The sequence below is a fragment of the Typopeltis vanoorti genome, chromosome 13, assembly GCF_054136105.1.
Source record: "Typopeltis vanoorti isolate ZY-2024b chromosome 13, IOZ_Tvanoo_1.0, whole genome shotgun sequence".
In the NCBI taxonomy this organism is placed as follows: Eukaryota; Metazoa; Arthropoda; class Arachnida; order Uropygi; family Thelyphonidae; genus Typopeltis; species Typopeltis vanoorti.
This window is the reverse complement of record NC_143561.1, coordinates 79,916,311-79,929,196: the sequence shown is the minus strand read 5'-3', so window position 1 is coordinate 79,929,196 and position 12,886 is coordinate 79,916,311. Positions and strand designations below refer to the sequence as shown.

At 35.3% G+C, this 12,886-nt stretch overlaps 1 protein-coding gene across 5 annotated transcripts in view; it reads left to right on the top strand.

Annotated features, from left to right (window-relative positions):
• Positions 1 to 12,886, top strand: part of LOC150100308 (CUGBP Elav-like family member 4) — an 865,263-nt gene that overhangs the window by 248,782 nt on the left and 603,595 nt on the right. The window contains exon 1 of one of the 5 annotated variants that reach the window (XM_090402322.1): positions 11,983 to 12,054. The exons of the other annotated variants lie outside the window; for them this stretch is intronic. The gene's annotated coding sequence lies outside the window, so the exon portion shown is untranslated. Of the gene's footprint in view, positions 1 to 11,982; positions 12,055 to 12,886 lie in introns of those variants that run through there. 5 annotated transcript variants of the gene reach the window in all.

Below are 12,886 nucleotides of genomic sequence, written 5' to 3'. Positions count from 1 at the left end.
AAAAAAACATTTTTTTTTTTAAACCGTACCATTTTAGTTCAAAATTGCGCAAGAGCAATCCGAAACAGTACACAAGCCCCCCCCCCCCCCCAAAAAAAAAAAAAAAAAACCCTGTAATCACTTGTTCCCAACGGTAACCAATTTGTTACCGTTTCTGATTTTAACAAATCTAGCAATTGCCCAAATCTATAAATGATAATCTAAGAGCATTTTAAATTGTATTATTTGCCTTTCACTAGGAGACTTAGTTAAGTTCATGTAGGGTGTCGGCGGCATAAACTAACGAACGATCAAAATCAGCATATGTAACGAATATCAAATGTGTTTGAAGTCGGTTTGGGAAAGGGAAATCAATGCATCCAGAGGAATTCTAATCCCCACAGCCATAATTCAAAACTAACTCACTGCCAATAAATAAATAAAATAATAATAATAAAAAATGTACAGTAGTGAACCATAAATTAAGTAATCACTACACTTTGGCCCATATAATAACATAGGACAGACTCCAGTAATGTTGGCTTGTACATATTTGCACCAATAACCTACAGTATCTTCTTCCTAGTTTTAATTTCTCAAACTCCTCTTTAATTTTTTTACTTTATTTTATTTTATTTATACACAAAAATATACCAACACGTTTTCGATAGTGCCCTCTGGCCTGAATTAGATGATCATTATCCATTAATTTTTATTAACCTTATCATTTAATACGAATAACCAGTTAATGCTTTTTAAGTTACGTAGATTCATCGTACAAAACTGGTTATTGATGGCGATTCAACACGTTTTCCCACCTTTTAAAAATGAAGTTCGTATATTTCGTTTTACCTAACTTCTTCATTTTTTTATTATCACTCTTGTAGAGCTTGGTTCTATAAGTGCTACAGCCTTCTACTTATATATATATATCCTGTGAATGAACTTATAAACTTCATTTATATATCGTCTCCATCTTATATTAGCTAAATTCAACAGATTTCAAACCTAACAAATTCTAATAACTATAATGGCAGGATCCTTCCTGGTGCTTAATGCATTTTTCCGAATACTTTCATTTACACTTGACAGTCATTAAAAATCTGCATGAGTAAAAATGTAAGCTATAAACCAATTATTGTCCTGACCAGAGACTCTTGTAACCGTTTAATAACATCCTTTCTCCCACAAGTGAAGTTCTTTTGATTAAAACTAAAATCTGCTGAGATTTAGTAGGTATGTCATAAGTATAATTCCCGAACTTTAAATTTCCTGTCTGCCAAAATATAGTTTTTTTTTTGTATTCATTAACTCTGTATAAAGTCTCTCCGTTCAACTTCTAACCATCTAATAAATACTTATAAAATCGCCTACACTTGCATTTGTTCCTATTAAATTTTAACTCCACTCCCCACTTGACTGTCTACACGTCTAACATTTAAAGATCAGCTGTAAAGAAGCGAGATTGCCTTCCTTACTGACCCACAAGGAACAAGCAGCCATGGCGTCTACCTTAATAAGATGTATGACTTCCTTTCGTTGCGATGACCGAGCAATCCTACCGGGCATACTTTCCACAAGCGTACGATAGCGATCAATGGGGATTTTGGACCATTCTTCCTGTAGGCATGTAATGAAGTCCTGGACTGTTGTGGGGAGAACGTCCCTTGACCTCACCTGACGCTCCAGCTTATCCCACAGATGTTTAGTAGGGTTCAGATTAGGGCTCTGTGGAGGCCAGTCAAGTGTGGTGACGTTCATGTTCCCAAACCACGCAGTTACAGCAGCAGCCTCATGGCATTGCCTTGCTGAAAGAAACAATGGCCAGTTCCGTAGAAACGCCACAAAGTAGGAAGCATTGCATTGTCCAGAATGCTTAGATATCTCTCGGAGTTGTGTTCGTGGTACCACAAACAGCTGTCCGAGGCCAAACTAGGAAAAACAGGACTATACCATCACACCCTCACCTCTGAATTTCATAGTTGTGGTTACGCACTCTGGCAAGAGACGTTCACCGGGCATTCGCCACAACCACACCGTCCATGTACATGCTCTTTGCACCATTGAGACAACGTTGCATGTTGATTCGGGTAATGCGGGGCTTGCATATTGAGGTCCTGACATGGAAACCCATGTTTTCGATGTTGGTTTTGAATGTTTTTGTGCAGATTCCTGTTCCAGTAGATGCTCGGAACTGCATTCGATATGTCGGCCGAAGTGTCTATAATTCTTTACTTTATATAGCTTAAACCATCTTCATGAAGTGGAATAATACAGCAAATTTCCATTCAGAAAGAACTATCTATTCCCAGTGCGGCAATTCATCGAAGATGTTCAAAAGATACGCCTGCTTGATTTTTATGATAACGCAGTTTTATCTTTGATTTCAAGCAGTATTTCTTCCTTCTTTCATGCACACGAACATTTACACTTGCTAAATACTCATTTCCGCCCCTCTTCTAAAACCCCAATTAGATCATAAAAAATATTCTGGAGATGCTATTTATCCATCCCTCTTTTCTGTTATTGTCGCCTATTATTTATATATTCGCAAACAAAAAGCAAAAATGATTAACCGAACAGCAAACAAAGTTTGCTGTTCGGTTGATCTTAGTATTTCTAGTTAAGTGCAGTTAATTTTTTTTTGTTTGCATTCGTTGATTAATGATGCAGTTAATGCCAGTTGTCGATTATATCATTCATAATAGCTGATTTATCACACATTATCACGCAATTCTTTGAAAACTTATTATTCATTCAGTTGACGGCAGATTTATTACGAAATTTACTTAAATGGACAAACTCAACTCCAAGTGTCGTTCAGTTGTACCCATTCTGTATCGGTGCCACTTCCGTTAATGGTGGAATTTCCAGAATGGAAATTCCACACAATTATAACTTCATACTTATCCTCTTCGTGCCTCATGGCACATAAGGCACCGATATCCGTTTCTTTCAGATACCTCTATCCTGAGTCACAGTTCGGCTTCTCTCTAGCTATTCCAGCCTGCCATTCTTTTCTGTCATTTTCTGCTACGTTAATTTAGGCGTTTTCTTTCTGGGATCCATGTGTAAACCACTCCATAAATTTCTCTGCTTTCTATTATCATTATGTGTCCAATCATTTCCATCTGCTTTTTTTTCTTTTTTTTTTTTGCGCAGTTCAGCTTATATAAGTCATTTGTTATACGTTAGGGCCAAGAAATTGCAACATGAACGTTAGAACTATGTTTCAAATTGGAAAGATACAAGAAGTTATAAAGGAAGTGGGAAATTACGGAACAGATATTTTAGAAATAAGTGAGTTGAGATGGACAGACTTTGGAAGAATGAGAACTGTAGGTGGATATCAAATATTGTATTCATGATCACGAAAGAAATATGGTACTTATATTTAGTGCAGAAACAAGTAAAAGCTTGATAAATCGGAAGCCCATAAGTTAACCGATAATAACGGCTAGATTATGTTCAAGATGTATTAAATTAACCATAATGTTAATTTATGCACCAGTAGAGGAGGAGAGTTTTTATGGCACGTTACAAATAGTATAGCACAAATATCAAAACATGGCAGTTCTTATTGGTGATATGAATGTTGGCAAAATTAATAATGAATAAGGAATAGGTAACGAGGCATGTAGTTAAAGAAATGAGAATGGTGATTTACTGGTGGCATTTTGTGATAGGAGGAAGTTTATTTAAACATAAAGACATACATAAAATGACCAGAATATCACCAGATGGTAATACTAAAACCCAAATTGATCATATTGCACTCGAGGGTAATTTATTATAATTAATTTGGAAAATAAGAAGTTAGAAAGTAGAACGCACAGAAGACATGGTTGAAAAGCATTGGAAAAAATTAATTGGTATATAATGAGGTTGTATGAGACTGTTTAGGTGCTAAGAAGGTGCAAAAGAATAAGAATTAGTTATCAGATAAGACACATGTAGAAGAAAGACATAAAATTTAAAAGATGTTCGAAAATGCTAAATCGAGAGCTAAAGAAATTCGTTTCAGCAATTCTAGAGAGAAAGATAAATTAGTTAAAAGAATTGCAAGAGAGGATAAAAATAATTATGTGGTCAGTTTGGCAGAAGAAGCACAAAAGGCTGCAACAACAGGGTGATGAGATGAGAAGAAAAATATGCTGTGACGAAAAGATGTAAGTAAATGCTATAAGAGATAAGGATGGTTTGCTGCTAATTGAATAGGATAAGACTGTTAAAATATGGAAAGAACCCTTTTATAAGATTTTAAATGTAGAAAACAATATAACTGACATAATTAGAACAATAATGGAAAACCTTCTGTAAGCATAGCTTTAAATATTACATCAGAACCTGTATCTATAAATGAAATAACGAACGTAATAGAGAACATAAAAAGTGGAAAGGCTTCGGGCAACAATAATATAGCAACAGAAATGCTTAAGACAACCAAAGAAATTACTGCTGATCTTTACCAATGCGCTAGAGACTAAAAAGATACCTAAACAACGGAAAGAAGCCATGCCAATTATGCTCCTTAAGAAAGGAGATCTCACCAGATGTAAGGATTGGAGGGGGAATTAGTTTGCCAGTACCCTCAAAATTTCTGTAAAATATTGATAAATAGGATTTAAAATGAAGTCGAGAAGATATTAAGGCATGGACAAACTGGTTTTAGAACAGGAGTACTGTACATCACATACAGGGTGTTCGGGATAAATTTGACAGTTTCGTAAGGAAAAAGAAAATCTTCTTTGTATCTATTAAATTTAATGAATTGACAAAAAAACATTACAGGCAGAGTTAATTACAATACTATCAACAAGATTTACTCAAAATAACCACCATTAGCATCGATCACAGCTTCAATTCTGCTTCGGAACCTCGAACAAGCTGATGCTACAGTCTCCCTGGGAAGGGCCGCAAAAACTGTTTTAATTTTATCCATTAACTGGGCTTTTGTATTACTGGAAGTGCGATTGGTGTCTTTTTCAACTGCGCCCCATACAAAATAATCCATGGGGTTAAGGTCTGGGGAGTTTGGAGGCCAAACATTTGGACTGGTGAAGTCGTAGAAATTTTCAGACAACCATTTTTGACTTTTCCCAGAGGTGTGGCAAGGGGCCGAATCCTGCTGCCATACATACGGCCTACCATTGGCTACCCTTGTTATCCAGGGCTTGACTACAGTTAGCAACTCCACGAACAAAGCCCGAATTCCAATGCCAGGGTTCTTCAACACCTGTTCCTGCAGATTTGCGAGGAATTCTGCTGTACGAACGCAATCAGATCGTCTGCTAGGGATCTTTCTTCTTGCTACATCCTCGTAGTCACCATTGCAAGTCTCTAGTTCATGCCTGATTGTTTTTACTGTATTCAGGGAGCATTGGGCAGCAGTCGTAATATCCTTATTTTGATGGCGGGCACGAATCATCATGATACAAGTTATTCTCTTCCATGATTCAGGTGGGTTCCAGCTATCCATCCTTTCTGACATCTTGTATATGAATGAAGAAGGGTCCAAACTTGGTGGAAGCTGATCAAAAAAACAGGAAGATAAATGAAATAGTTTTCAAAAAATGTCTGTGTAAAATATTAAAAATACCTTCTTATCTTGGTCTTAATTTCCTGCTCCAGGTGCTGACTATCACCGAGGAGCCCTAAGTAATTAATGCTGACCATAACTAATTCCTTTGATGTTGCTTCAGATAATTATCATGACTTCGTCCAACTTTACTAACCGTTACATTATTAGTTGCATGATTCTCCAAACCAGTGTCTCCCACGTTAAATAAATTCTTATTACGCCTCCGCAAGGATAATATAAACCCGCCCTCAACTATTCATTCTCCATGTTTATTAAGGAACCATCAAAACTCCCCCCCCCCCCTCCCACACACATACAGTAGAGAAATTCAGTGTGTCAAAGAACTCGTAGTCAAAATTTTACTGGGTAAGCAATAATACTATCTTCCTTATTCGGTCTCCTCAATTATAATCACCATTATGCACTTCGATATCAAGAACGTCAAATTCCACCACTCAAATTCCCAGTATATGTCTTAATTTCTGAAATTAATAATTTAAACCATAATTCATTATTTAGGTTTCGTGCCATTAGTATATAAGAATGTGAAATCATTCATAGTACATTTAGTTCAGACATTCTCCTCTCGTTAATTCCTAGCGTAGCAAATGTCACTACATTTGCCGTTAAGTAAGAAAAATCCGGGTTAGATTTCCGTGACGAACCTTTATAAAGTTTTCAAACCGAATGTCAGTAAGTTGATATTATACATAACTGGGAAGGTTTTTGCATTCATTAACAGACAGACGGTCTTGAGAGTGCAAGCAATTACGGAGTGTTTGCATTTCACCCCTACTTCCTTCTAGTCAGGTGTCTTAAATTTCCTTTGCTTTCATTTCTAAACCATTTAAAAGGCAAGAAAGATCCTTAGATGTTATGGCCTTGCTTAACTCGATGGATCGACCAGATGGATCGCTGCCAAACCATTTCCGATGAACTCGATTCGATAATTAATAAAGACAGTCGTGTACAGTTGCTCATATGCTACTTAGCATCCAACGAGCTGCCATTTCTCTGACAATGGATTTCTCATTGTCAAATCTGAGTATAACGTATGAATGAAATTAGTTTTATATTTTGATTTAGCAGCTAACAGATGTGCTAAAAATCATTTAATGATCCCAGTTTTATTACATTATTCGCTTATTACACTAGCACAAATACCCCAGACTTACATCAGTTATATATTACAGACAGTTGTATTTTAGCTCCAGGCAGACATACTTGAGCATCTTTTATGATCCAACGTTAAAGTATTCTCAACATCAATTACCATAGGATTGCCACAGATTTTAATACTAGCATGCAGAATCAATGTCTAACGCTTAGTCATCAAATGCGATTTCGTTATTTATTGGAAAATCTTTGTTCTGAATACATTTTAGAATACATTGGCACGTCATTTTCTTATAATCTTTGATAAGATAATCAGAAATAATCCATCGGCAGTGATTTAGTATGTTCAATTTGGACTTGGAAATCTTAGTGATATTCATCGTTGACCTTTTTTCATCCAGCATTCTTAAACAATTCAGTCACTCATGACAAAGTGATTGTTTATGGTCCTCCCACTTACCGGAAGGATTAAAAAAAAAAAAAAAAACTTTGCGGATGTAGTAAGGATTTTATTATTATTATTATTATTAATTTTGTATATTTTTGTATTTTTATTTATTTTTATATAGTCCGGAAACCGTGCCACACGTGAAACCTTTCCCCCAGCTACTTCAGCGATCTAATAAAGCTGGGCGATGAAATTCTTCTACCTAAGAACAACCATATATGTACCCATGTCCACTGTGCGAGAGCCGATATGCTCGGCCAACCAGATCTGCAAATTGGAAAGATTTGCTAAGATTTTTAAGAAATGTCTCAGTCGGATTTGAATTAAAAATAGTCGTGTCTGTAATTTTTTTTTTTTTTTGCATGGTCCTGTGACCAACGGTTTTCTTTTGATGTACATTATGGATTCTGAATGTATTAATAGCAAAACTGTTACTACACACTGTTCACTGACCCCCACTTATAGATCCAATATGCCTAAGGCTTATTAACTTTTCTGTAAGTGACCGGTTTTGATGCTTTTTTATATATTTTTTCTCTTATTTGTTTTCTTCCTGACTAAGTTTACCGGTCGTAGTTTTCTTTTCACTTTCATCAAACCTTTCCACGTGTTCCAGAATTTTGTTTCAAAAAGGGGAAAAAAAAAACTTTGTTTATGTATGCATCACATGCTTTGGCATGGTAGTAATTAGCGTGAGCTTAACAAGCTACAAGAGCTTTCGTTATTGACATAAGCGGCTTCAGTTAAGTTTCTTCTTGCGGGAAAAAATAGCCTGTGGTTGATTAATATGCGGGTTTTATGTCTTGCGTGGAAAAGTATTGCATTATGTATTAGAGGAGAAATTACAACAACAACCATTTCTAAAAAGCGTTTTCGCAGCACTTAATAATTAGTCTTGTAGCATTCTTTTTAGGATAACAGTTGAGCATAGTTGAATTCACATTTTCAGTCTATATTCTAAAATATCTAATGAAAGAAAAGCACAATTGCTTGCACGAGGCTGAGCAAATTGCACTTCTTTTAAAGTGCGTTTCACAGCATCTATCTCCCCTCCGCACTGTAATGGAGCAAGAACTACTGATAACCATTAAGTATATGTCACTGTTTTTAGCTACCCAGAGTAGTCGGCTTTAAGAGGAGAAAGTGTCATTAATTAGCTATTGCACTTTATTCTCCTGCTAAGTACGAGTGATATATAAACTGTTGTATACACTTTTATTTTGCTGAAATTCCTCTGTAAAGAACATGACGAGAATTTGCGCCTACGAATTGATCTTGCTACGTAAATATTTGAATTTATATTTGCTTATACCAGAAATGCTGCTGTGATAGTAGCTATCTACGAAAAAAGGATAAAATGTCCTTACACTCTACACCAGTTGATCAAATTAAAGTTGCATATTAAACACGAAGAATTCGAAGCTTTCGGTAGTATGTGGAAAATATAACCTTGGGTCTGATCTGTAACCGGAATATGTAACGTCAGTGAATCAAAAGTCATATATTGGGGTTCTCAGATTTGGTTTTCTTGAATCTCTTTGCGAATAATTGAATGGACATTTTACTTTTAAGCTATTTGGTTTCTAGAAGTACTTTCGAGCAAATCTTGAATTTTGTAACTGCATTACCACTCTCATTTAATACCATTAAGTGGGTACGGGTAAGGTAACAATGGATATTCTGATTTTGCTCGACTTTATCATAAGGAGATAGCAAGGTTTATAATCACGTAAAATAAAAATAGGCATACCGATCAGAAGAACACGCTTATTTGACAGACATTAGCTCTGACTTCATAGCCGTAAGTTGTTTCAGCCTTGATTCAAAACAATCCATTTCCATCCCAACTTGACTGATAAGCGAAATTACTGTTCTTTCAGTTCGTGGTAAGAATTCATTCTTGCCACGAATCTTTACAATTAAATTTTACGCTTAATGATATTGGTGACTGTTTAAATATCAAGTGTGAAGTTGTCTGTTTAGATTCTGAGAGAGAGAGAGATCCAAAATTAGTATCAAATACTTCCTAAGTAACAAAACCTTTTTAACAGATCGGTCTTATATTGTGTGTGTGTGTATTACAAACGCATGCTATTCGGATATTCCGGTTATATATCAATATCTTCGGCTATTCCTTCCTTATGAAGGACATTCTGGTAAACTCTTCTCTCTTTTACTGTTTACTTTTACATATTTCATACCAAATTTCATAGGCTCCTGATGTCTTCAAGGGAAGTTAGCTAAACCTTGGGTATATTTGTGGTTCTTGTCTGCTAACGTTCAAATTTGACAAAATGCAGCCGCATTCATTATCAGGATCCTATTTCGCTGTGAGAGTGAGATTATAATATTTGCATTGATTATATGTTAGAAATATATCTCTGTATAGTTCAGCTGTAAAACTTTGCTATATAATTTACAATGGTTCCAAAGTAGGGTAATATTTAGTCTCGCACGTTTCCTTTAACCCCTCATCACGTAAATCTAAGACATTACTATTGTTCTTTCATACTTACCTAAAATAGTTCTGTGCAAGTCTTTATGTATTTATTTTTTGTAAGTAAAGGGCTATACTGCAAAATATGTTTAATTAATATATTTTACTTATGTAGATATGTTAATCACTGCAGAATATAGCTAAATACACGTAGTTATATACGTACTTCCAGAACATTAATTTATTTAGACTACCTTTTAGATGGCTCTCATAACAGAAACTCCCTTCCCTAATCCGGCTCCAATTTGTTCAGAGATTTCTGTATTAGGTGTCTGCCCTGTCATTCTTAAGATTCGAAATCAATTTTGGTGTAACTATTATGGCTTATATTATGGCTGCTTGATTAGCATTGGTTATTCGAAATTCATTTTAATTCAAAATGTGTTTCATCTCTCTCCTCCCCTCTCTCTCAATCTTTCTGTTTTCAGTTGCTGAATTTTATTTATGCACCTGGCTAGTATTGGAAACGGAGTCGTTATAGTTAGCTGTATAGAATACGTCTTTCAAGAATTTTCTTGAATAAGTTGCTGATTTTTTCAACGAAAAATAAACATGATAAAGCCGAGCTCTTGTAAAATCGTTATATTTTTCTGTAGTTCAGGAAACTTTTCAGCTGTCAACATTGCCCTAAAGCAGTAACCGACTATGATGAATGACTTCCTGAGTACCAGGGTGAAGGTGAGCGAAGCAGCCACAGGATCGGAAGAAAATCAGCACCACTGGGCGAGAAACGCTAACTGGGCTTCTTTGGTTTAGTGACATGCTGGAAATTTTTGTAGAAACGTTATCTCATCTGGAAGTACGTAAAAGATACCAAAAAAAAAAAAAAGAAAAAAGATCGCTTTCTCTCTCGTCATCATATTTGAATTCATTGTTAAAAGAAAAGTCCCCAAGGACCTCCATTCACGCCATATTTTCTACCGTTTTTATTTTACTTGTCCTGTGTTGTGAACAGCTAGAGCCAGATTGTAGCGCCCTCAGGGGACCATCACGATAACAGCAATGCAAAGTGACAAGCGACGTCGAAACCATCAAGACCTGACAACTTTGATCAGAGGTTAGCAAGACAGCATCGTCTACTCCAGTGCGCACGCAGCAATGAGTATGGTTAATGGTTGTGAGACGGAAAGTCATGCACTGAGAGGTATTTACTGTGTCAGTCGTCTGCTGACGAAAGTAGTACAGTGAGTGAGTCGAATGATTCTTTGCTTCCTGAAATGCAGGTCCGCTGTCACAGTTGGCTGCGGTTCTCAGTGTAAGGTGGAAACGGCTATCATGAGTGCGCACTACGCTGATATAGTTGAAACGGCTATACGTCTTCTCACTTTAGCGTTCCTAATTCCATTTCGTCGATAAATTTCAAAATTTTAGGTGCGTTTCAAGTTCCATCGTTCCTACTCGGCTTCAGTACTCCGCCAGTGTGTGTATATGTAAATATATTGGGAACAGCTTTATATGTTTTATGGATATTTACTTTTACAAAAGACGTGCGCAAGTAAATGGTCAGTTTATAGTCGATATTGATTAGAGGTAGTATAAATACACTTTATATTGGTTTATTAACACAAAATCGTTTATCGCTTATTAATAATTAAATGAGATTTCGTTAGCCATATATATCATTCAGATATATCGAAAACAGAAGTTTTAAATAACCAATCTTAAAGATACGCCAGCAATTTCGTACAAAAAAAAAGGTTTTGAACAGTTGTAGTTGGTTACAATGTTATACATCCAACTTGCTCGACAGTGTCTGACGAAGAAGGCATACTACAAATTTTAGATTTAAATATTTTTCATTGTATTAGTATTAACATTTAACCCATTATACTTTTTATATTAGTTTAAACATATTTCTCACTGTTAAATTCACTTCCAAGCGATAGTTACTTCCAATTTTAATATACTTAATTTCCTGGTGCTTCTACTTATTAAAAGTTGCGGTGATATTCATTTACACAATATTGGATTACATCGTTCATGAATAATAAATTTCCTTGTTTATCTTAGTATGCGCTCTTTTTGTTTGTGGAAGCAGTTTCTCGACTGGTTTTATTAGAACAGTAATTTTTTGTATTTCTGTTAACAGGAAATCATTCCGCCATTCGTATCAATTGATAACAGCTTTACTATTATCAGTTACTGGTCTCTTTACTCGCATAATATTATTCTTACACGATTAAAAAAGTATGACAAGCGTAGCAGTTCGAGTGTAGGACTTGTACACTGGGAAAAAAAATATTTATTTGACAGCTAGCATCCTACACACACACTCTCTCTCTCACGTACGTTTATACTGTTATATTTCATAAATGAAATATAACAGGATAAATTAAAGAATAAATTAGAATATAAATACTGGAAATTCAATACGTATGTCTGCACTGCATATTTGTATGTTGAATACGAAGAATAAAGTATAGAACATTGCAGGTAACATTATGCAAGTAATATAAAATAAAATATTTAAAAAAAATAACCTTTAGATTTTTCATATAGAGTTTTTAAGGCTTATATAAATATACTGTACATTTTTATTTTTAAAGAAATCCATAATTTTTGTCATTTCCTAGTAGAGAACTCTTTGAAGGATCATAGTTTTCAAAGATGCTAATTGTAAAAGTTTGTTTCCACATTCTGTCCTTTACAAATGCCATTGCGATTTTAAACCTTGTATTGCAATAAAAGGATCGAAGGCATTCTACTATCGCATTATATTCGATTTTGGATACATGCGATGGCGTTATAATTAGGACCATATAAAATTAGCCCTACATCATCCAGTTATTAATTATATTCCTTTAAATGTCATCATCAGGCTACCATTCCTATTTATATTATTAGACTTCTTTTATTTTATCAGATTAGTGTGTCAAGGCTTCCAAGTTTCAGTTGATGGCATCCTTAGCATGTTCACTTAATGGACAATTCCCCTCTATCGGATGCAGGCCTAGATTTATGTGGTCCTAATTATAACGCCGTCGCATATATTCTATATCATCCTTCTTTAAAATCGGGAGCCATCATAATACTATAGGTATGCCAACTCGAAAAATATACCTCGTCACCAGTTAAGCTCTAATCGTGAAAGATTACCCGAAGAAATCTTCCTCGATTACACATATGTCTGTGTGGTAAATATACTGTATAAGTCTTGGCCACATTATTATATATTTATTAATTTACCAGGGTGTTCCGTTTGGTGGCACTTGGTTTCGATGAGAAATTAGTGACTGCCCAGAAAAAATTCAGTATCAGGGACATC